The sequence below is a fragment of the Polypterus senegalus genome, chromosome 10 (genome assembly GCF_016835505.1).
Source record: "Polypterus senegalus isolate Bchr_013 chromosome 10, ASM1683550v1, whole genome shotgun sequence".
Classification (NCBI taxonomy): Eukaryota; Metazoa; Chordata; class Cladistia; order Polypteriformes; family Polypteridae; genus Polypterus; species Polypterus senegalus.
In genome coordinates this window covers 22678672-22700234 of record NC_053163.1, presented here as the reverse complement: position 1 = coordinate 22700234, position 21563 = coordinate 22678672, and the positions used below count along the sequence as shown (strand labels likewise).

At 37.2% G+C, this 21563-nt stretch overlaps 1 protein-coding gene across 1 annotated transcript in view; it reads left to right on the top strand.

Moving 5' to 3' along the window:
* The window catches only part of LOC120536928, a 161920-nt gene that overhangs the window by 73660 nt on the left and 66697 nt on the right, over positions 1–21563 (top strand). The window lies entirely within an intron of this gene.

Here is a 21563-nt window from a genome sequence, read left to right as displayed (position 1 = left end):
ACAAAAGTCCTCCAGTTACAGCTTAGACAAGAAAAAGGAATGAAATTACAGGGATGCAGACTTCATCTTCTTCTTCTTCTTCTTCTTCTTCTTAAATATTGATTTACTGTATTGATACCATTGATATATCGCAATCATTTACAGGTGGAATTATACCAAATGAATATCTCTTTTTCACTTCTAATCTTCTAATATATTAAAATGTAACCATTAAAATGGCTTTGTGTATTAAATATCACTTTATCACTGACGTGCGGTGAGGTTCATGGCTGGTGAGGCAGGATTCTTCAAGTCAGATTTACAAATATATGAACCGCAAAGAGTAGCTTATTCACTATTCAATTTGGCAGCATGCACATTGACTACTGGTTATGTTTCATATCTCACCAGCATTCTTTACACATACACGGGTAAGGCGCTTAAGAAAGAAGGTTACGTTTAAGGCTGGAGTTATACTTCACACGCGGCGCGATGCTGAAGCGGGCGCTCCTGCTACATAAGCGTTGTAGTGTTTATACTTGCGTACTTTACGTAAATCTGAAGGAATCCACCAGGTGGCAGCGAGATATTATCGGTGAGAACATGTTCGCTTCTCTGTGTTGTGAATTGCCTAAAACACCTATTAAATTCGATAACACCTTACCGCAATATCTCTGAAAAGGATGTTTATTGATTAAATCCATAAATCCAGGGATGTATGTGTCCATTCCAGGAAACATTGGGCACGAGTGAGAAACAGTCCCTTGGCGAGGCCTCAGCTCATCGCAAGGTGAATACAAGCACTTTCGCATACACTAGCGTCATTTTAGCGGCACCAAATCCCCAAATCTGCATATCTTTGGAAGGAAACCGGAGCACAGTGTGGAATACCAGCAACATAACTCCCTGCGAGACAGCAGTGCTATCGCTCTGCCACCATAACACTCCCATGTGTGTATTTATTAACAGTATTCATTATTTAAATGAAATTATATGTAAAATGTAACAGACACATTTTAATGCATTTCATCATGAAAGTGATATCAAGTATAAATCTAAAGATTCTAAATGCGCAGAGAGTTGGAATGTCATACATTTAATTTGTTCTGTTTGGCGATCTATTGCTGCTTTCGCTGCTGAAGCAAAATGCCGACATACAGATGCATTCGTGGTGCTTTTATATTCAAGCGTCGCATATTCCCGATCGTAATGACACGATACATTTTAAAAGTCTCACATACCATCTTTTGTGCCATCTATTTTTTATTGTTTTACTTTACCTGCTGTCAGGTCCAAGAAGCTCATAGCGATTAAAACTGGGATGACGTTCGACCGTCGGCTTTAATGATAAAGTAAACTACGAGGTTAAAGTGGACATTTGAGATTAAAGCGAAATTTCCACTTTAATCCTAAAATACATGTTTTCACCGTGTCCTTTATTTTTTTCTCAGTGTCTCAAATATAACGCTATACATTATGTTGCAAAATTCAAAAATAAAAAGACATATATAAATGACACGATACATTTTAAAAGTCTCACATCCCATCTTTTGTGCCGTCTTTTTTTTTTTTTTTTTTGCAACTTCACATCGGCTACATAATGTATAGCGCTGTATTTGAGCCATTCATCAAACAGCAAAGTGCGCATCGATCCCGAAGGATCTCCATAGAGACTTGCTGTCACATGTAGATAGTAAACAGAGACTCTGGCGTCACGTTCCGACTTTAAGCACACTGCGCCCTGACTTTTGCTGGTACTGCAACTCGCGCCGCGTCGCGTTAATTTCTGAGGACCTGCTCAGAGGATGCGTGAAATGAGCGCTGGGAACGCGTGGCAGCCATGATGCGGCGTGTACGCGTTCTGAGCATGAAGTATAAATGAGCCCTAAAGCGTAGAAGCGCATTTGCTCTGCATCCTCCATGTGTTTTCATTTGCCGTTATGATTCCACAATTCATACTCATTCAATACAAATGAAAGTATAGAGGGGTGTATTGGAAAAATCGATTTCAATTTTGACCTTGATTGAAATATTTTGTTCTTTTAAAAGCTTTTAATTCTGATGTTTTAATCAATTTTAATACAGACTGTTCAACAAAAGAAAATAATAAAAACAAAAGAATATTTTATTAAAGGTCAAAATTAAGTTCATGCCTATCCTTCTCCACGAAAATCTCCGTCACTTTCTTATAAAAGTCCTCTTATTTTCTTTTAATTGTAAAAGTTTTAATCTTCCATTTTGGCAGTCAGCCAGGACAAAAATAAAAATAAATGCCCGCTGCAGTGCACTGGACTTTCTGATATCACTAACTTATTGGCCTCTGTGTAGAACAGGGGTCCTCCACCACAGTCCTGGAGGGCCACAATGGCTGCAGGTTTTTGTTCTAACCCAGTTACTTAATTAGAAAGCAATTCTTGCCAATAATTTAATTTCATGGCTTGTTAGTGCTTTAACTCTGCTATGTCAGGTCATTCTCATATCTTAGATTTTCTTCCCTTTCTAAGGATGTCGTACAAATGATTTGAAGTATGAAACAGAAGAGTAATTCTCAGCCCTTCACTTTTTCTCTTCACTTTCCTTCCAAGTATTTAATTAAACCAAATAGTGTATGATAAATACACAGAGGTGTAAATGGTAACAAGATAAATGGAGAAATGCTGGTCTCTTTTGTCATTTGCATGTTATTGCTAATTAAGAGCAGTTAAAACCAGAATACAGCTGTTTAAGACTAAAATTAGCAATAAGGGTTCAAACTCTTAACAAGCAAGACAACTAAAATAAAGCAGAAGTGTTACTTGAGCAATAAGTGCTTCTAATTAAGCAATTGAGTTGGAGCAAAACCTGCAGCCACTGTGGCCATCCAGGACCGTGACTGAGGACCCCAGCTGTAGAAGAACAGCAGCAACGAGCACCTGTTGGGCTCACATGCGCCCCCTTCAGGGCATCACGGTACTGTCTGCCTTAACTTGTGCCTTCTCACTGCAATTTTATGTCTGATCAGCAAGACTAAATATGTCACACACATTCATTAAAGATATTAGCCAGACTGTGGAAAGTCAGGGTGTATAATAAATGTGTGAGCAAACCAAGGTTATTATAGTTTTGCCTTTTATATTAGTTTTTATTTCTATATTTTTCTGACATTACTTGGAAATTCAGTTTTCTTTTAGTTTTCCTTGATCGTGTATTTTTAGGTTTGGTTTAGTTTTATTTCACAAAGACATTTCTATTTTATTTTTATATCTATTAGTTTCAGTTTTAGTTTTAGTAATTATGGCATAGAGTTCCTACAGAGTTTAGTTTTGTGTCACAATAAGACAGAACTGTACACTTGACAGATTTGGATACGAGTTTAATGTTAGTGGAAGCTTACTACACTACATGGTTTACTATCTGGTTTTGTTTTGTGTGATAACAACAAGCATAATCAGAACTAGATACTGAATATGAACAATTTTGCACAATTTTATAATTTTAAATATTTTCTCATGAAAATCTTAGACTTGAATCAGTGTGCAGACCCCACCTAGCTGTATTGAGGGAAACAAAGAACAACAAGCATGTAGTGTGAAGGTTAGGGGTACTGAGACTTGAATAGCCCAACATAAAGGGCAGTAAACCCATAATGAGCAGAGCAAGAGCAGGTAATAGAGTGCGGACAGGCATAAAGCGACAGAGATAGGATCTGAGATTAAGAACAATATATATATATATATTATCTAAACCTGTTTATCCAGAGTAGGATCACTGGAAACCAGGAGCCTACTCAAGCAGGTTTGGATGTAAGGCAGGAAAAATCCTGGTATGCAATATGTATGATAAGGCTGATGTTAAAACAAAAAGAATTTGATATTTCAACTATCTATTTTGAGAGAGAGAAAAATCATTGAAAAAGGAAGATAAACATTTTAAAATATAATTCTGTTAATGGATTACTTTCACAATATCAGGTATTTTGAGTTGTGAATATGAACTAAACAAGTTAATTTAATAAATATAGAATAAATACAAAGACCCATTAGTATGTTTAGTTTTTTATCACTTGGCAGACTGTCTTCGCTTACCTACCTTTGTTTGTATTGTTTCATTGTTAAACGATATTTTTAAAGCAAAAGTGATTGGTCAGCAACAATATGCTGATCTTGTATGATTTTCAAAAAGTGGGACCTAGACTTTCATGTATACTCAAATATGGGGACAGATACTTGAGGAGTAAACCTCAAGACAATGATTATATTTTTATATTATGTACATTGAGGAACCATCAACAACAAATCAAATCAAACTAATAATATACTGAACAATTATTATAAAAGTAAAGTTGAATAAATCGGACTCTGCAGCTGCATGAATAAAAAAAAAAAAATCGAGTATGTGTTCAGGTAAAGTACCATTTCTGGGTGATGGATTTGGCCCAAAAGTTAATACAGATCTACAATTGTGGTGTAACAACCACATGCCGAATTTCATCCATCTATCTAGTTGTGCTTTTGAGTTAACGTCTTTACACAGACACACGCTCACACACACACAGTATTTTTGGACTCTGGGAGGTCTATAACATCAAGATACATCAAAATATCAAGGTCGATTTTTTCACGATTACTATACTTTCTCTATACTTCGTATATGAGAAAGTAAAATATTCTCCTGTGCAAAGTAGCAGATGAATTACTGTCAACAAAAAGCAGTCACTTGATAAATAAACGTTACTCACTCGTGATTTTTCTGGCCATATGGTAAACATTTTGTTGACCAGCACATTCTGATTTCAGCCGTTTGAATTACATCTTGATATACAACAAACGCAAAGATAGGCGCACGTAAATCACTTCTATTTTGCACGCTTTACGCGCCCACATTCGCTCGCTCTGTCACCACAAATGCTGTGTGAACACCTGCCCTCTGTCACCAGCCGGCGTTCACAGGATGAATACATGCAGGCGGCTCGTGGTGGATGACTTTCTGCTTTAGAGTTAAAACTTATAAGGGTTAAAGACTAACAGCAAGAATATTCATTCAAAACAAAACTAAACATTTTTAGTAAATTACTATTTTATTTCAATTAGTCTTTCCAGCTACTTTAATAGGTTCATTTAGTTTTAGTTTTCATTTCGGTTTTGTTAATTATTTTATTTCAGTTTAGGAAAATGTTTTTAATAATAGTTTGGTTTTGATTTTAGTTTCCATTAACAATAATAACCTTTGTGCAAACATTATATTGGCGACATACAAAGAGACAGCAACAGGCACGTGCCAATTGCAAACATCAACCCAATGTGAGGGAGAGCGCAGTCCGAGGGGAGGTGAGGCTCGCTGCAGTACTGCATTTCACCTCTGTATTTGATCAGGAAATGCACAAATTCAGCAATTTTGACTATAAAAATTATCAAAATTTATTGGAATCATACAGAAAACAAATGTAACGCACAGACCAGTGGAGAAATTTATTTTATGTTATCATTATTAGTTTTTTTTTACTTTCCATGACCTCCCTGACCGCACATCCCTGCATTTTATAGACCTTTGCCTTCCACAATAAATTTCGTCCAGGGACAAATGAAGTTCTATCGATCCATACTATATTGTCTTATAATGTCTGTCTATCTAGCAGGGTGGGCAGATTTAGTCCTGGACGGCCGCAGTGGCTGCAGGTTTTGTTCCAACCAATGGCCTAATAAGAAGCATTTATTGCTCAAGTAACACTTCTGCTTCACTTAAGTTGTCTCGCTCGTTAAGATTATTGCTTATTTTAGTCTTAAACAGCTGTATTATTGGTTTTGAATTGGTCCTTATTAGCAATAAGATGCAAATGACAAAAGAAACCAGCATTTCTCCATTTAGCTTGTTTCCATTTACACCCGTGTGCACTATTGGGTTTAATTAAATACTTGGAAGGAAAGTGAAGAGAAAAAAGTGAAGGGCTGAGAATTACTCGTCTGTTTTTGACTTCAGATCATTTGGATGATATCCTTAGAATAGAAAGAAAATCTAGGATGTGAGAACGACCTGAGGTGGCAGAGTTAAAGCACCAACAAGCCATGAAATTAAATTATTGACAAGGATTGGCTTTTAATGAAGCAACTGGGTTGGAACAAAACCTGCAACCACTGCGGCCCTCCAGGACTGAATCTGCCCACCCGTGAGACGTAGACAAATGTGTTGGCACAAATCTGAGGAATCACAAAATAGAAGAACCCACAATCGTCTCTTATAAAACTTTAAACTAAATAATAATAATTGGCATCCTTCATTATTTATTCCATATTTAACACAAATCAGACTTTGCTTCAGAGTTTGGATTCAACAGAATATTTCAAGTAATAACACAAATGAAAATGGCATGGACAAAAATAATGGGAACTTTAGCCTAATATTTTGTTGCACTAGTTTCATTTCAGATTATATTATTAATTTGAAGATGTTAGCAGCAGAATCAGGATGCATTTAGAAAGAATTAATAGACAACATGACAAGCTATAACATTAGGAACTTTTAGAAGCCATGATTACACAAGCAATAAAATCAGGAACCTTTTTTTAACAGTGCTATGGAAAGATAAAGAATTCAACAAGGTCTGTGTTTCAATTGTGGAGGCCATTTTCTGGATGAAGCTTCAAAGAAACGAGTTTGTTCATCATAAACTGTTCCTTACACCTGAGCTTCAAATAAATAACTGCATTGTTCTTATTACATTAGACCAGATTTTCAGGAACTCGTTGCTAATCTATTGTGTTTACGTTTGATTTTCATTTCCATTTGTTATTTCATTAAATCATTATTATGGGGATGTCACCATGTTGCCATTTTGTTTACAGGTATTTGCTTTTTGTGCGGCTGCCATTATTTTTTTTCTTTCTGTGTCCATCATGACGTTGGAGCTTTTAGTCAGTACAAAATGATGTGCTTGTTAGGTGCATGATGTGTATATCATATGACCCATGGTATTGAAATAGCACAATATTGAAATTGAAGCAGCATCTCACAGTGTCTGAATTTAACTTATAAAGAAAAGACCACACAAGAGGCTAGTGCTCAAGTGATTTGTGAACAACACATTTCAGTTTTGATTTTACTTTTGTTACAACTTTTCATTAGGATTTGTAACTAAATCAATTTTGGGAATAATTTAACCTGAAAGTTAACTTTAGGCTATCAACGACTTGTCAATTTTGAACTTTGTTAAACAAGTACAAATAATATTAGGAGTTTATAAAAGAAATCTCACTAACTGATCTTACTAAACAGTTTTCTAAGAAATGTTGTGGAGTATGGAAGCACAAGAAGCCTTTAACTGATTCAGAGTTTTGCTCACAGTTGTGCCAGTCCTCTGTCATCTAGATAGTTCTTTACCTTTTCACCTAAACGCTGATACTTCAAATATGGAGACTGGACCAATACTTTCACAACACTTTCCAATACTGGAATGGGTAATACTTTACATTAAGAGTCCATAATTACACTGTAACTACTATGTAATTACCTGTATAAGTACAGTGTAACTATGAGTTTTTACTCTGTACTTACTGTGTAATACAAAAGTAACGTTATAGTTAATTACTCAGTTGTCATTGTTATTCCACAGTTGATATAATTACAATGTAACAATTTATCACTGTACTTTCAAAATGTAATAAAACAAATAGGGTATGTAACTACAACTATGTAACAGATGTTCCATGGTCTGGGCAATTTTAATGGAGAATTGCAGTGATAACTGCATAGGTTTTCGATGATATTTCAAGATCTTTTTAAATACTTCCTTACAGAGCAGGGTAAAAGAATGCTACTAGTATAGTAACTTACTGGGGCTCAATTGTTAAAAATACATGCGGACCATTAGAACATATTGCTGAATTTTTAAATATGTTCAGAAGGTGTTCAACATGAAAAGTTGTTGTAAAAAATAAAGGTTTAAAAGATCTTCTAACTGTGTATTTTAAATTGTGGCAGATTGTGACAGTGATGGTGAAGGAACAAGCAATGCCTGTGCCTTCTACCAAAAAGACGAACTCTTTCATCTCAGACTGTGAAAAGCTTCCCCGTAAAAGTTCAGGTTAGTGGAAGGATTTATTTCTACATAATAACACTTCATCTTTCAGACTTGCCAAACATCTCAATGTCTGATTTCCTTATCATTAAATGTTGTGACGGTACATGTGGCAGATGCTTTAGTCCGAGGTCAGTACACGCTACATTTGTTCAAATGTAAATCTATACTAATAAAAGGCAAAGCCCTCACTCACTCACTCACTCACTCACTCACTCACTCACTCACTCACTCACTCACTGACTCACTCATCACTAATTCTCCAACTTCCCGTGTGGGTGGAAGGCTGAAATTTGGCAGGTTCATTCCTTACAGCTTCCTTACAAAAGTTGGGCAGGTTTTATATCGAAATTCTACGCGTAATGGTCATAACTGGAAGCAGTTTTCTCCATTTACTGTAATGGAGATGAGCTTCAACGCCGTGGGGGAGTTTCGTGTGACATCATCACGCCTCCCGTAATCACGCAGTACATAGAAAACCAGGAAGACCTCAAAAAGCGCTGAAGAAAACATGCATTATATAATTGAGAAGGCAGCGAAACAATAAGAAGCGGCGAGTGACATATACAACCATATTCATGAGTTCTGCTACTTCGGAAACAAAGCACGATGTAAACCTACACTTTAAATTAAGTTCATAGACAGGCTGCGCTGGCGTTTGTAATTTAGTGCCTGCCCATATAAGGCCGTCCGTCAGCGGCAATCAATAGCAAACTGCCACTAAATATTCACGGGTGAAGGACTGTGCTTATGGAGAGGAAGATGAGATGGTCAGGGTGGTGTTTGACACAAACTCAGCGAAACTGCGAGAGAAAGTTTTAAGTGCCAGGACTAAGGTAACATTAAATACAGCCATGGACATAGCGAGATGGCACCAGCACAGCTGGGAACCTTCGATGCATGTACACGAGCGGCTCCGTGAACTGGCGCAGTGCACAGATAAAAGCAACAGTTCCAAAGAGCTGAACAAAACCGAATTACACAATTGAAAAGGCAGCAAAAATATGAAGCGTCTGATACATACAAGCATATTCATAAATCCAACTACTGCGGAAACAAAGCACACGTTGGAAAAAGTCAATGTCCGCTAAAGGAAGACAGTGTAAAAAACCGTGCATGCAGTGTGTCAGGTCTCAGATAAAGAAGAAGACGAGCTGTTTATTGATGCAGTAAGAAGCGAATCGATGAATGAAACCTGTCATCTTTACAGCGATTGACAAACACGGAATGTAACTTGAACACAACACATCCTACAAATACGAACCTGATTGAAAGAAATAATGATAATCAAATCCTTGATGACAGCAACACTCAGTAACACTCACAAAACAAATACTGTATATTGACAGTCATGTTACGTTATTTTTAAAATGTTCCCTTTTCTTTTCTAGCTTTTTAACACACTACTTCTCGCTGCGATACGCGGGTATATATATATGTATATATATATCCCGATCTACATACTCGAATAATGGATACTTTATTAGCCATCAATGATTGTTTTGGTAAAGCCATACTCAGTGTATTCATTAGATGAGCGGTAAAAAGTAAGAGCGAGGGAGGATGACTTATTGAGGCATGCAGGCTGTAGTGCGCGTCAACTCTATCTGAATTGCGATCACATTTGAAAAATATATCTTTTCAAGTTCTATTTAGTCCATATGTGTCAAACTCAAGGGCGCGGGCCACATCCGGCCGGCGTGTAATTATATCCGGCCGCGAGATCATTTTATATACTGTATTATTGTTATTAATGGCCGGGTATATGAAGCGCTGGTAACACAATAAACTACAGATCCCATAATGCAGCGCTTCAGCTGCCTTGCCGAACACTTACGCGTTAATCAAGTCTAGCTTATGATGCTGCAAGTTATTGCGAAGCTAGCTCACACGATGCTGAAGAGAAAAGTTGATTCTGAAAATAGAGCCTTTAAAACCGATGGGAGGCTGAGTATATGTTTACTGAACCCGTGTGTCTCATTTGTGGAGCTAATGTGGCTGTAATTACAGAATTTAATCTAAGGCGGCACTATGAGACAAAACATCAGGGTAACCTGAATGCAATGCAGAAGATACAGAAAGCAGAAGAATTAAATAAGAATCTGACACTTCAGCGGACGTTTTACCGTGCACAATCACAAAGTGATTTCAAGTGAAGCTGCTTTTATGGGAGACACAAATGCACCAGTGCAATTGCCCCACTTTCCCTGTTGCCAAGTAATGTTAAACCAAGTCGTCACTACGGTGTTCCCAAATCGCACTTTGCTGATAAACTGGCGCACTGAGTTTGCACGGCGCTTTGGTGACTTTGAAGAACAAAAAGTCCGTCTACATGCGGCTCGAACCTTGTGCATGTTTGGTAGCACATATCTGTGTGAGAAGCTCTTCTCAGTGATAAAGACTAACAAAACAGCACACAGGAGTCGCCTCACTGATGAGCACCTGCAATCCATCCTGAGAATCTCCACAACACAGAACCTCACACCAAACAGAAACGAACCTGTTGCCAAAAAGATGCCAGGCGTCCAGCTCTAAAATGACATATGAGCAAAGACAACTGAATGATTTGATTTGTTATTGCTGAAAGGAACACATTTTATTTATATTTCCAGGTTTTGTTATGCAGCATGTTCATATTTGAATTTGTATAATTTTGACAGGATATATTTTTATGGAGAGCAAAATCTTTTGGGATATTTAAAATCTAAGTTTATTTTTATATAAAATTACATAAGAGTAAAGAAATTTGAATGTTTGTTCTTTTAACGTTTACTTTATTTCTAACTTGTATAATTTAGACAGGATATATTTTTATGGAGAGCAAAATATTATAAGTTGTTTAAGGTTTGAGTTGATTTATTCAGGAATAATATTCCTGTCTGTTTTACCATTCCTACCAAAGATATTTCTGTCGACTAAATAAAAATTCCTTCTATTTAAAATTTAAATAGAACTTGAACAAATACGATAGTTCATAATATCCACAGACTTGCGTAAGAGCGGGAGTTATCCGTTTTAACAAGCAGCGTATTGCACTGATCTGAAATAGCTGTGTGTGTATATATGTAGATATGTATGTATATGTATATATATGTTTATATATGTGTGTGTATATGTATGTGTATATGTATATATGTATATATATATGTATTATGTGTGTGTGTGTATGTGTATATATGTATATATATGTTTATATATATATATATATATATATATATATATATATATATATATATATATGACAGCAACACTCATCACTCACAACAGTGACAAAACAATTACATTGACAATCATGTTACGTTATTTTCAAAATGTTTCCTTTTCTTTTCATTGCTTCTTTAACACACTACTTCTCCGCTGCGAGCCTGGTATTTTGCTAGTTGGTTATAATTGGAGCATCGGTAAAATGCAAGCCATGGAGATGGTTGAGCACTACAATATCTGAGGACTATTATTATACATTGACTTTTGACTGGAATATAGATAAAAGCATTAAGAAGTGACAGAAATGGCTTTCCATTTTTTCCTAAAGAAATTAATGATTTATTTGCTGATGCCAGAATGTGGCTCAAGAAAGACAGAGGAGCGATTGCAGTGATGATGCACGTCATATCAGTTCTGGCAGAAACACAGCACAGACAAAGTCTCGTTACTGTGCAAGATGCCCCACTGGAGGACTGAGCATCCACACAGGATGCTGGGAGGCGAAGGTAATGGGACCCGACTTTCTATGTAAGCAAAGAGATAAGTCAGTGAAAGCTGCATTTAGGAAAACAGAGATGGCTTGTCAAAAGTGATTCCAGAAATGTGGTTAGACTTTAAACAACTCTGGTCTTAGATTTGCTTTGAATGGGGAGAAAGACAGTGAGACCAGAGAAGTACATCTCCAACACGTTCATTAAATGTTGCCACTACTTCTAAAACCAAAAGGATATACCTGGATGTGCAAAGAATTCCTTTTTTATTTTGTCACTGTATACAGACACCCTAAGCCTTTAAATAATTATATCAAAGACTTTGGGTTGTACCTCCTTGAAACACTAGTGGTCAGACAGAAAGGAGTGATTTCTGGGAGGTTACGAATCACTTGCAGATATTGGGGATGAACAGCATATTTTCAACAGACATGTGATGTCTTCTGGGTATCATTCATACAGAATACTTGATTTATAGTTGGGGGCAGAGGAACATTCTGGTGGGGCAATGCAAATCCCAGCATTGGGTTTCCACCCACTTGAAGAGCAGGTGCTCAATGAATGGGAGAAAGAGAGGACATAATGGAGAAATAGAGAGAGAAACAAGAGGTAAAAGGAGTTCTCTGTGAGCTTTTAGAATTTAGAAAGTGGGCAACCACCTTACCTGGTTAGAGAGATCACAAAAAGTTACTGGTGAACCACTCTACATTTAAAGTAGTGACAGATAGATAAGTAAAGAAGACAGCATGTGCTGAAAATGCCCTGACAGACTCAATCAATGCAATCACCTGACTACATTAAAAGCCCTTGTGCTGTAAAGAAAAAATAAGCCGTCATCAAAGAAACAAGAGACCAAAATAAAAAGCCCTAAAATGAGAAGAAAATAACTTGTAAAGCACAGCAGCACAAATGAATTAATTGCTTCAAATATTTAAGTAACTTTAAGTATGAAAATATCTAATATCTCCAAAAGATCAACATCACTAATGATCTGTCTGTTTTGACAGTGTCCCTAAAGTGAGTGCCTAGATCACATGACCATGACCCCAGCATCATACATCAGTCAGTGTAACCTCAAAGTATTTGACCACGTCCAGTGAAGTCAAGCTATAATGGTCATCTTGTGACCATGAAAAACAGCAAACAAAGCAAGAAAACACAACACATTCTGAAAAATGCTAACAAACTGTTGAATGTGTCTGACAATGTGGAGGGCCATTACAAAATCCTTACCATTGGCAAGTGGGTGTAAGTGACATGTTTGGGAAAGGCGGTCAATCCATTAGACAACATAGGGGTCGCCTAGGACGCCATCATCTTAGGGGCATCATTTATGAAAGCACAAGTACGAATTCTCTGGACAGTGAGGGGACTCTGTTGATACTGTGTGCATGTTGTTACTCTCTGGATACCATTTATGAAAGCAGAAGTGTTTGCACGTCTGTACACCAAGGGCCGCACGCTCCTAAAAGTCCACATCATATACACAAAGGGGCACCATTTGTGCCCCAGGGTCATTGAGGATTTAATAATATCCACTACCTGCTACAGACAACAAGGGCCGACATCCATTCATTCCACCTAGACATCCATATGGGCTTTGACCGGCACTGAGATTTGGACTCTAATGAAGTCCAAACTATAAGTTCAATGTTGTTTTTTAGTGGAAATGACACGCTCTAGTGGCAGCACAAGCATTGTCATGAGCAAAAATTATAGTAAAAGTCTTTGGCACCACACATAGTACTATGTTTTCATTAAGAAGCATGGATATTTGCATCCGTTTTGTCATTTGTGTCACACTAACCCAGCCTCTTCAACCTTTGAAAACAGAGACATTTGAAAATGTATACTACTGAAAAAGTAGCCATTACTGTCACCAACTGAACTGGAGTGTGAAGAGGAAAGTATCCTACAATCTATTCTTCTAATTTTAAATTATATAAAATAAACCTAGTAATTTTAAAAATACACTGACTATCTGATGTCTTTTCCCCTATTCTAATTGAGTATTCATTAAGATGCTATTATGTCCCATCAACTGCATCATCTCCATTTCAAATGCTTTACATTTTAGTAGTATGTGTTCCACTGTTTCCTGATGACAACAATGTCTGCACGTTCCAGTATGATGTTTCCCAATTTTAAATAAATTATAATTTAGTCCTGTATGACCAATCCTTAGCCTTGACATTATAACCTCCTCCCTCCTATTTCTTCCTCTCATCCAATTAAATGTGACCTTCTTCTGAATGCCATAGAGATGCCTTCCTTTAATTTCTTTATCACACTTTTCTTGCCAGATTGAACATATGGCTTGTTTGATTAAAACACTTGCCTCCCCTTCCTTATCTTCTGCATTATTTAAATCAATATTTTGCTTTTTCATTGTTTGACCAGACTGTCTACAGTTTCATTTACATCTAACCCAATATGAGCTGCAGTCCACAAGAACAACACCACAATTCCCATCTTCTTCTGATATAACAAAGTCTTTCTAATTTCTAGCATAAAATCTAGGCTGTTCGATATAGATAATGAACCTGAGCAGACCACAACTCTTTCAGGTTGTACATCACCTACCACTGTAAACAATACTTGCTCTACTCCAAACTTTTTGTTGAAACCCAATATTTTTGGCTGTGGCTCTGTGTCTTAACTCTCTCCTGCTGGTCCTGTTCAATCCTGAACTATAACAACACTCAGTGTGTAGAGGGGTGTCCACATTCCCACCACATGGGGTGTCACAGTACTATCCAAGATTGTGGATGCAAACAAAGCAAAAATTTGTGTCTCTTTTGAATACAAATTTTTGTTGTTCTCTTTAAGTATACGAGTTATATAACTTAACATTTTGAATTATCAATTTTCCTAGTTTTGGCTTTTACTTCATTTCCAAACTTGAATTCATCTTCTTGTCCTTTCTTAATTCAGATGCTTAGTATATTAGTCTGGTGGTGTAGCCTTAGTTTTACATGCGTTCTTGATCAGTTGGTGTTGCACTTAATGAAAGTAACAGCAACACCAGAACCAGCAGTAGAGCACCACAATACAGCTTTTATTAAAGGCATTTTCACACCTAGTTCATTTTGTACTTTTTTGTCAAACTCTGGTAAAGTTCGGTTCATTTAAGTAGACGTGAAAATTGCACTCAGGTGTGGACAACAACAACCGGATCAAGAGGGTTTGAAAAGGGTGTTCTCGGTGCAATACCACCCTTGGAGAGGTTCATGTAAGATGTTACTGTGAATCCACACTGGACCAATCTACTTACATGATGGTGCCGTTTCCCTCCCTTCCAGATGTTCTAAATAACGTCTATGCGTGTTTTGATGCCCTCTATGACATACCTGAAAGGAAGTCCATCCCTCTTCAGAAGGTACAGGTACTGTGTTTGCCCTCTGCTGACATGAGAAGAACTTTGTTGAATGTAAACCCACACAAAGCTGTTGGACCAGTCAAAATACCTGCCTAAATGCTCAGGACATTTGCAAACCTGCTGATCAATATCTTTTCAGCCATCTTCAACATTTCCTTGAGGCAGAAATATGCACCCAAGTGCTTCAAAACCCCCACTATAATAACCATGCTGAAGAAGTCCTCTGTCTCTTGCCTCACTTGCCATCACCCCAAAGCACTCACACCAGTCATCACAACATGCTTCAAGAGGCTAGTCTTGGGCCACTTGAAAGCCAGACTTCTCACATCATATCACCCTCTGCAGTTTGACCATTGCCCATACTGTTTCACTGAAGATGCAATATCGTCTACTCTTCATCTGGGCCCTGTCCCATCTGGACAAAATACACTTATACTAGAATGTTTTCATTGAGTTCAGTTCAACTTTAATTACCATCACCCCTCAGAAGCTCAGAAGCTCTAGGCTACAGTACTTTTCTATGCAAATGCATCCTGGACTTTCTGACAGAGAGACCCCAGACAGTTTCTGTCAGAAACCGGTGCCACCCAGGACTGTGCACTGAGCCCACTTCTTTTCACTCTGCTGACTCATGACTAGATGGCTGCATACAGCTCTAATACAATCATTAACTTTGTGGAGAACACAATGATGGTGGGTCTCTTCAGCAATGAGGATGAGTCAGTTTACAGATTGGACATGCAATGATTGGCAAACTGGTACAAGTGTAATAATGTGTCTCCTAATGTAGTCAAGAGGAGTTTTGGGAAGGCCCATTCTGTCCACATCCCACTGCACACCGAGGTCTCTAAGATGGAATTAGTCAAGAGCACCAAATCTCTTAGTGAACACCTGGCAGCTGATCTTATTTGGTGAATTAGCGCCAAGAAGGCATAACAGCTTTCTACTGCTTTCAGCAGCTAAAGAAGGCAAGCCTACCTACCCCCATTCTCATCAAATTCTACAGGGGCATCATCAACACCATTTTGACTGACTGTGTCACCATTTGTTATGGTAACTATAGTGTCTCTGACTGTAAGGTAATAAAAACAGAGCTGAAAATGTCATTAGGGTCACCATTAAAGGCATCTTTATAAAGTATTGTATCCACAAAGCCTAAAGCATTGTGAAGGACCACTCAAACCACTCCTACGGTCTCTTTGTCCCACTTCCCTCTTTCAGAAGGTCCTGTAGCATCTGAACAAATTCTGGAGTGAGTTTGTGTCTTTATTGGTTGTAATGCTAAGAGTCTGATGTCAGTAATTATAGAATTTCATTCACAGCATAATGAGTTGAGGGCTAACAAAGACAACGAAAAACAATCAATAAAAAAATATGTACTGTACATAGTTATAAATATGGAACAATTTGCTTAAAACAACTTGCACAATAACCAGTTAAAATAGAGCAAGCCTAGCACCTAATTTGGCCCTTAGGTATTCGATTATACAACAGTGGAAAATGGAAAAAAAGTCTAAATTCACTTGTGTTTAAGTCGATCAGAAAGCATACAGAGGTGGTGTAAAACGAAGAGCAGTGCACTGTGAGATCGACAGTCGGACCAACTAATCTTACACCACAAAAGTGATGCGTGCAGGTAGGGCATCTTCTGAATGAGATCTCTTTTCATGTCTGATGTGGATACACTAACTTTAACATGTTAATCAAACATTCTAAAATGAACATTATTAACAAATAGTTGGAGAAGGGTCCGTGTACTTTTTGGTATTTGAAATTACATTTTAAAAGCAAAAATGAAAAAATGAAAATGAGAGGAATTTTCAGATTTTGATTTTTGATTAAAGAATAAAATGAGGGAAAATAAGGTATTTTTTAATTCTATGGTAGCAAATAGCAGTCATAAACCTAAAATTACACATACTTTTCTGGATTTATTTGTGATTCAAATAATGATAGTGTAATAGCTCAAAACAGTCTGAAATAAAGGGCTTTTTCTCGTTCTCATTTCTTGCACATTTCTTTTTTGATGTGCGAAAGAACAAAATGAAAAACTCACTGTTTTGCATTTTCATTTTCCCCTTTTAAGTTGAAAATCAAATAAGTGTCTCTTTTTCTTTTTTAAATGATATTTTCTGAAACGAAATTTCAAATACCAAAAAGTACAAGGACCATTACCTAAATCAAGGTTAAATTCAAATGGCAGCAACTGAAGAGTAAATACACAATATTATGCAGTTAAGTGAAACTCACCTGATATTCCTACTCTAATAAAAAACTGAAGCACATCAGTGCCCTCCTTCAGTAGAGCTTGCCATCTTTTATAAGCCCACCTATTTGAATCAAGTCCTTTTCATACCATACGTAGAAGCACGTACTTTTCAAATAGTCTTCCAGTTGTTCAGACGTTTTGCTTATAGAGCTGTATTTGGTAAATAACCCAAGTAATTACGGAAAATGTGGGTATTGCTCAAATATAACTATTGTCCACTCTCCATATTCTTTCCTGAGGAAAAACGGTTTCTTCCCATTGAAAGAAGTCAATGACACACCCACGGGATATTTACTGATATGTTTAGTTTGCTTGAAATTTTACAGTTTGAAATGCAACTGAACCAACTGAAAATTGAAATAGAGTAACAAAACAACACCTGATTTAGAACAAAGCAAACAGACTAGGAGTGTTACAGCTACATGTTTAATGGAAACCTGGCTAAATAACAAAGATGGGGATGAGTGTAACATAGAGGGATACACATTTTTTAGGAAGGATAGACAGAACAGAAAAGGAGGTGGGGTTGCTGTTTATGCCAAACAGGATTTAAATGTAAGACATCTTCAGTTGGATGATGAGCCCCATCTTAGTGAGGACATGTGGCTTGCCTGGAAAATATTAGGGAAAAGGTCTTATTTTAGCAGTGTGTTATAGACCACCCAATTCAGACAGTAATTTCAACACACATCTTTTAGTAATATCAAAAGGCAAGTTTACAGGGGATATTATAGTCATGGGGACTTTAATTATCCAAATATTAACTGGGATAACCTTGCAGATGGAGGAGCACAAGAGCAGGAGTTTTAGAAGTAATCAGTGACTGTTTTTTAACACAGCATGTTAAAGCACCAACACAGGGTGAAGCCTGTCTGGATTTAGTATTCTGTAATAATCAGGATAGAATTGAGGGTGTAGAGGTGATTGAACCACTAGGGTCAAGTGACCATAATGTAATACAATTCTCAGTATTTTGTAAGAGTACAGATGCAAAGACTAAAATTGTTAAGTTGAACTTTGGTAGGGCTAATTTTGAGCAGATGCACAAAGTCTAAGTAGGATAGACTGGGATAAGCTTTTAAATGTGGAGACAGTCGAGGAGCAGTGGAACAGGTTTAAAAATGTTTTACATGTAATGCAGGACAGATACATACCTAAATTTGGAATTAATAGGAAACTAAAAAACTCCACGATGGATTAATAAAGATTTAAAAAAGAAGTTGCAAAGGAAAAAACTGCTGTATAAGGCATATAAGACTAATGACTGCAAAGAGAACCGTAGCGTATGAGAACATGAGGGCAACCATTAAGAAGGATATCAGAGAGGCTAAAAGACAGTTGGAGAGGAATATAGCAGATAAGGCGAAAGAAGACCCCAAGAGATTCTTTCAGTATTTTAGTAGTAAAAGAACAGTTAAGGAGGAGGTCAAGTTCATCAGGAATAGTAAAGGGAATTAAAAGATACAGACAATGAAATAGCAGATGCCCTAAACTTACATTTTTGAGGTGTTTACAAGTGAGCAAGTGGATAACCTCCAGAGGGTAACAGGGACTACTAAGGAGGTACTGAGGGATTTGGAAATTGTAGAGGGAGAAGTGCTGCTCAGATTAAATAAGATGAAATCAAACAAATCACCAGGCCCAGATAATATTTATCCTCGTGTTCTTAAGGAGGCTAGTGAGTACATATATAAACCCTTGACACATATTTTTAGGAAGTCACTGTGCACTGGAGAGATTCCAAAGGACTGGAAAATGGCAAATATCATCCCATTATATAAAAAGGGTGACAGGGCAGATCCAAGCAACTATAGGCCAGTAAGCTTAACAAGCATCACAGGAAAATTAATGGAAGGAATTATTAAGGATAAGATTGAGCAACACATGGCAAGGACAGGAGTTATTCTGAACAGTCAGCATGGGTTCAGAAGAGGGAGGTCGTGTTTTACTAACATGTTGGAATTCTATGAGGAGGCAACAAAAGGATACGATCAAAGTGGAGCTTATGATATTATTTATCTGGACTTTCAGAAAGCATTTGATAAGGTGCCACATGAGAGGTTGGGCATCAAGTTAAAAGAAGTGGGAGTTCAGGGTGATGTTTTTAGATGGGTGCAGAATTGGCTCAGACACAGGAAGCAGAGGGTGATGGTGCGAGGAACCTCATCAGAACTGGTTGATGTTAAGATAACAGGGGTCAGTGCTAGGGCCACTGCTATTTTTAATATATATAAATGATTTAGATAGGAATATAAGTAACAAGCTGGTTAAGTTTGCAGATGATACCAAGATAGGTGGATTAGCAGATAATTTGGAATCCGTTATATCATTACAGAAGGACTTGGATAGCATACAGGCTTGGGCAGATTTGTGGCAGATGAAATTTAATGTCAGTAAATGTAAAGTATTACACATAGGAAGTAAAAATATTAGGTTTGAATACACAATGGGTGGTTTGCAAATCGAGAGTACACCTTATGAGAAGGATTTAGGAGTCATAGTGGACTCTAAGCTATCAACTTCAACAGTGTTCAGAAGCCATTAAGAAGGCTAACAGAATGTTAGGTTATATAGCGCTTGATGTGTGAGTACAAGTCACAGGAGGTTCTCCTTAACATTTATAACACACTGGTGAGGCCTCATCTAGAGTACTTTGTGCAGTTTTGGTCTCCAGGCTACAAAAGGACACAGCAGCACAAGAAAAGGTCCAGAGAAGAGCGACTAGGCTGATTCCAGGTCTACAGGGGTTGAATTATGATGAAAGATTAAAAGAGCTGAGCCTTTACAGTTTAAGCAAAAGAAGATTAAGAGGTGACATGATTGAAGTGTTTAAAATTATGAAGGGAATTAGAATAGTGGATCGAGACTTGTATTTTAAAATGAGTTCATCAAGAACACGGGGACAGTTGGAAGCACAAACATTAGGAAGTTTTTCTTTACACAAAGAACGATAGACATTTGGAATAAGAGACCAAGTAGTGTGGTAGACAGTAAGACGTTAGGGACTTTCAAAACTCGAGTTGATGTTTTTTTGGAGGAAACAAGTGGATAGGACTGGCGAGCTTTGTTGGGCTGAATGGCCTGTTCTCGTCTAGAGTGCTCTAATACTGTAATGATCTGATGTTGAAAGGTGTCAGAGATTGTTACGGAGTTTTTTTTTCAGTTTATAGGAAATATTCATACTACTCAGAATAACAAGATGATTGTCTTTATTTAAAACATGTATCTATAAAACTGAGTTAGAAAATATCATCCTCCATTATTCATTACCATCTATGACTTGATTGATGTTTGTGCCCTGTATAGTCAGCTTCTCAATTAAACCTTTTGACATTGTGCATTGACTGGCGATATTGCTTTCACTGCATATGCTGGCATGCACACAGAATTTAAAGATAAGTATGATATTTTCATTGCGTCAAATTATGTGATTGTATTAATCTAGTCAGCTTATTTCAGAGGGCAAAATTAAATGTATATCTTTATGGTTTATGGGGTTGCTTTGGCACGATTATAATTTTACTGTCACTGTCATCATAGCTTACAAATTAGGTTAACAGGTCAAGTATAAATCTGCCTTTATGATAACACAATAATCCATGTTCCACTAATTATATTGAATCATTGCATTCTGTACTGACCCTCTGAATGAGACATGTGCCCCATACCAGGGGTCGCCAAGTCCGGTCCTGGAGGACCACCGTGGCTGCAGGTTTTCATTCTAACCCTTTTTTTAATGAGTACCCTGTTTGTGCTGCTAATTAACTTCTTGTGAATTCATTTTAGTCGACTTGTTTTTTTAAGATTTGTCCCCCTGAATTTCTTCATCATTCCTCTGATTTGCTTCATTTCTTTCCTTAAATGGCACCCAAACAGAAATGAAATGTGAAGATCAACTAAGTCAGGACTTCAAACTCCAACCAGCTGTTAAATGAGGCTCCGATTCTTGTCGTTAATTAAACTCGTTCTTTAATTCCATGGCTTGTTGCTGCTCTCGTGGTGCAATAGCAGACATTTCCGAAATTGTTGATTTTCTCTTTCTAAGAGCAGATCAGCATTCCTGAGACCTTCACCTTTCTTTATTTTCAGATATTGTATGGTGGACACCAGTTGTTTTGGCTCATTTTGTATCTAATTATTGTTTGGCTGCTAATTAAGGAAAAAGAAACAAATAAAGGGTCTGACTCTTCA